Here is a 5,372-nt window from a genome sequence, read left to right on the forward strand (position 1 = left end):
GAAATATTTCGAGTTGGAAACTTACCAGGAATCTATGGGAATTAAATTAAAAGATTGTGGAAATGTATATAAACTGTATATTATATATATTGTTATTTTGTTTGGTTATAAACTGACGCTCGCAAATTAGTACAGATTTTTGTTTTTTTTAATACATTTTTGTCTGATTTGTTGGTATAATTTTGTTGCACAACAGCTTACACACAGCACAAGGAAGTTTTAAACATAAATGTAAGTAATATTTGTCATTTACATGAATACTCACAGAGATGGACTTCAGTATTTTGTGTGCAGGATTTACGAAATAGTGTGTTATTTTTTTTAGAGTAAGTCAGAGTGCCTGTAGGGGGCGTAGCCTCAGTCCTGCAGTAAGTGTGCAGGTGATTGTTGAATGTGCAGGTTAGATGTTTTATTAAAACTGTATTAAATCTGGATGTTTTAACCAAAAATATCCTGCAAGATTTTTATTTTTTTCTAATTACATTTAATTTTCCTGTTATAGGCCAACCTGCAAATTTAAACATTCCCAGTTCACTTCCATTAATTCCCATGGAAAGTTTCCAGCCTTGAAAATTCCTGGAAAGAAAGTGTAAAATGAACACAAAATACTTTATCCACTATCAAGGATCTGAGTGTGAGATTGACATGTAATGTATCAGAAGTGAACAGGACCAGTTAAGAGTTAGAACGAATATGGACCCTGTGAAAAAGCTGCACGTTCGAGGTTTTCCTCAGTTGCTTTAAATCATTTCTCAAGTCATCCGTCATATTTCCAAACCAGTACCTGCATTTCTCAAAACAATACATTGCACAACACTGGATTTCCTGCAAAAGCCTGAACTTTTTTTCATAATACAGATGTTTCATCTCTCCAAAGTAGTTTTTTTTTTTTTTTTTACATTTTTTACATTTTGACATTTTTTTTTTTACATGATATAAACTACGGTTTGGATCACAGTGGCTGAAAATGAATTTCTTCTGTTTGGCGTTTATAAATGAACAGCACAAATGTACACATTACTGTATGGGGGATATTGATTGCACAACACCCGGCCAGGATTCACACTTTTACTGTATTGTATTTAGTTTGTTTATTTCCCGGTTGTTCGTCCATTTTTAGAATAGTTCTGTATTTCACTCTGTCTCATTTACTCACCAATTGAAGGTTCATAAGATGCACCTTTGACCCATTTTAGAGAACTGCTTGCGATCTGATGCCGTTTACTCACTTTTATTAGTGACATTCAACATTCAGCTGCACAAAAAGTGTAATAGGAATTTAAGCTTCACAAATTGACGACCGGTTCAACTCTTTTTCATGTAACGATGTATAAACTGTGGCGGAGATGTTTCAGAGGGTATTTCAAGGTCATTCGAGTGAGACTCAGTATAATATATTTTGCTCAAACAAATGATGTAGGAAACAGCAGACACGTGTCCACAATCGATTAAACGAATGTACCGTGGAATTTTGCAATTTGTTTAAAGCAACAAGAAATTGCTTTTACGATGAAGTGATTCCATGATGTGGAAGATGAACAAGTTGTTTTAAGAATTTCATTTCTGACCTGAGAAAAAGGATGGAGGAACGCTTATTGCATATCGACCTGCTGCTCTCTCTCTCTCGCTATTCAGAGCCTGATAAGTTAACAAAAAACGCGCTGACGACTGATCGGTTAAATACAACAGGGCAGGTCATATTTTGAGAAAATATCACAGCAAGTTATGATGGTGGTGGTGGTGATCAATTGCAGTTTTTTCACCGCCCAGATTGCAGTGTAAAATGTTGTATGTTCCAGGTTGAAACGGACATGTTTGCTTATTAAAAACGATGTTTGAGCTCAGATAAGATTAGACGCTTACGTCCCCGTAGGACAAACGCACACAAGCAGCAGCTCAGGACTACATTCAAGACCACGGCCTATAAATACGTGGTTGGACCTCTGGCTTGAACTGGATGTTTTGAGCTGTTGCCTGCTCAGATAACTCTGACACTCAGAGTGGGCAGAGATAAACCCATAGCCAGCCGCACCCCCACACATTCTCTGTTCAGCTACAGTTTCCTGGCTGAGTTCAAGATTCAAGAGCATTTGCACAGAACAGTCGGTTACGCAATACAGTGACATTTTACTCTGTGAAAATGAAGTGTTAGGATTGTGTGTGTGTGTAGGAAGAGTGAGGAGAAGCTCAATACCTCTCAGAATCAGAGGGCAAAAGTGTGTCTGATGACCTGTTTACTACTGTTATACCTCAATTTACGCAAAAGAGTGAAGTCTTCATGTCATATTGGTAGAGAGCTCTTGTGGTGACACACACACACACACACACACACACACACACACACGACTGATGTAGCACTTCCATGAATAGAGCTCTAAGTGTGATTCTTAGCCCAGTGTTTCAAATTTAGTGTCCAATACCATGTTTATCTCCTTCTTCAAGAGGGGAAAAAGAATCCATAAAATACCTAAACTGATCTTCTTAAAAAGACTCATCCAGGAAGTGATTTGCATTTCATGATGAATCCTTTTTTTTTTTTTTTTTGAGATCTGTGATGACAAAAAGCTTCCAGGCTTCCAAGATGAAGCTTCAATCCACATGATCACCCAAAGGTTCAATTACAGCCAGAAATTAAAATAACGTAAAAGGCCCTGAGATTTACTTTTCCAACCAACAGAAATCTACAGGAGATTTGAGATTCTCCATCAACATAATCAGATAATAATCTTTTAGAACAGATGATGTCTTTAGTACAGTTCCAGCGAAATGTTTAGAGCCTTTACCAGACGCCTTTATCCAGAGCGACACAATCAGTTATACAGGGTGGTGCAGGGAAACTATTACTGCCCAACACTGTCTGTGTGTGTATATATATATATACAGTATTGTTCAAAATAATAGCAGTACAATGTGACTAACCAGAATAATCCAAGTTTTTAGTATATTTTTTATTGCTACATGGCAAACAAGTTACCAGTAGGTGCAGTAGATTCTCAGAAAACAACAAGACCCAGCATTCATGATATGCACGCTCATAAGGCTGTGCAATTGGGCAATTAGTTGAAAGGGGTGTGTTAAAAAAATAGCAGTGTGGCATTCAATCACTGAGGTCATCAATTTAGTGAAAAAACAGGTGTGAATCAGGTGGCCCCTATTTAAGGATGAAGCCAGCACTTGTTGAACATGCATTTGAAAGCTTGAGGAAAATGGGTCGTTCAAGACATTGTTCAGAAGAACAGCGTACTTTAATTAAAAAGTTGATTGGAGAGGGGAAAACCTATAAAGAGGTGCAAAAAATTATAGGCTGTTTAGCTAAAATGATCTCCAATGCCTTTAATTGGAGAGCAAAACCAGAGAGAGACGTGGAAGAAAACTGAAGACAACCATCAAAATGGATCGAAGAATAACCATAATGGCAAAGGCTCAGCCAATGATCAGCTTGTGGATGACCAAAGACAATCTGGAGTTACCTGTAAGTACTGTGACAGTTAGAAGACGTCTGTGTGAAGCGAATCTATTTTCAAGAATCCCCCGCAAAGTCCCTCTGTTAAAAAAAAAAGGCATGTGCAGAAGAGGTTACAATTTGCCAAAGAACACATTAACTGGCCTAAAGAGAAATGGAGGAACATTTTGTGGACTGATGAGAGTAAAATTGTTCTTTTTGGGTCCAAGGGCCACAGACAGTTTGAAACGACCCCCAAACTCTGAATTCAAGCCACAGTACACAGTGAAGACAGTGAATCATGGTGGTGCAAGCATCATGATATGGGCATGTTTCTCCTACTATGGTGTTGGGCCTATTTATCGCATACCAGGGATCATAAATCAGTTTGCATAATGTCAAAATACTTGAAGAGGTCATGTTGCCTTATGCTAAAGAGGACATGCCCTTGAAATGGTTGTTTCAACAAGACAATGCCCCCAAACACACTAGTAAACGAGCAAAGTCTTGGTTCCAAACCAACAAAATTAATGTTATGGAATGGCCAGCCCAATCCCCGGACCTTAATCCAATCGAGAACTTGTGGGGTGATATAAAAAATGCTGTTTCTGAAGCAAAACCAAGAAATGTAAATGAATTGTGGAATGTTGTTAAAGAATCATGGAGTGGAATAACAGCTGAGAGGTGCCACAAGTTGGTTGACTCCATGCCACACAGATGTGAAGCAGTTTTAAAAAACTGTGGTCATACAACTAAATATTAGTTTAGTGATTCACAGGATTGCTAAATCCTAGAAACAAAAATGTTTGTACAAAAGTTTTGAGTTTGTACAGTCAATGGCATACACTGCTATTTTTTTGAACACACCCCTTTCAACTATTTTTTTTAGTACACTTTCCTACATAACCCTGAATTAGGGTTTTCTAGTTATAATAAGCAAAAAAAAAATTGTCCATTTTATAATCTGATTAATCGTCCAATTAATCGATTATCAAAATAATCGTTAGCTGCAGCACTACTGAACCGTATGTCGATCAAAATGAAAAAAAAAAAAATTCGACTTTGAAATGTAGTGAAGTAAAATTCTTCCCAAATGAAAACACTTCTTATAAACGGGTTTTACAGTACCGCACCGCACCGCTCCACCGCTGCTTTATTACTAACGGCAAGGGCTCTAAACACGTCCTGACGCCCAGCCTCGCCAAATCCTAGTCCCAAAATTCCCTGTTTTTCTGCACCACTGTGTATAACTGAGCGATGGATGGTTAAGGGCTTTAACTCAGGATTGCTTTCCAACAGATTAACCACTGACCTTCCCCTTTCTCCATCAGCCATTAGGTGTCAAAAAGTGTACACACTATCATACATAATAGTCCCCTTGCACAGCAATACAGCGCTGCCAGAGTTCCTGCGTCCTGGAAGTCTTCTTTCTTTAAGCACCTTCTGCGATTCGCGCTGGATCTCATCACTGGTGTCAAAACGGCGACCATCGGGCCGAATCTTCATCTTCAGGAAGTCCGCGGGAGCCAAATCCGGCGTGTAGGGTGGGTGAGACTGTTTTCCGACGATCATCATGCACAAGTTGCCGAATGGTTTTTGACATTTTCGGGGGGTTGAGCTTGTTGAAGGTCTTACTGATCTTTCGTCGTCTTCCGGTGATGTTCTTCAGCTCTTGAAGCGCGAGTGCCGTTAGAAACACCTCGAACGACTCGTCAAACGTTTCTGTGCCAAATATGACGGGTTTCACGCAGAATTTCACGTTTGCTTTTCATTCCAACTCTCCGTCCGTGCTGAAATCGCAGACATGGTAACGCACGCGGTCAGAAGAGCACCGGTTACACCAACACTCTCCAAACTTTTCCATACCATCTCGTATATTATGTACAAAGAAAAACACGTTCCACACATCAATGATGAAACACGTAAGCCG

The sequence above is a fragment of the Silurus aristotelis genome (assembly GCF_946808225.1).
Source record: "Silurus aristotelis genome assembly, chromosome: 23".
In the NCBI taxonomy this organism is placed as follows: Eukaryota; Metazoa; Chordata; class Actinopteri; order Siluriformes; family Siluridae; genus Silurus; species Silurus aristotelis.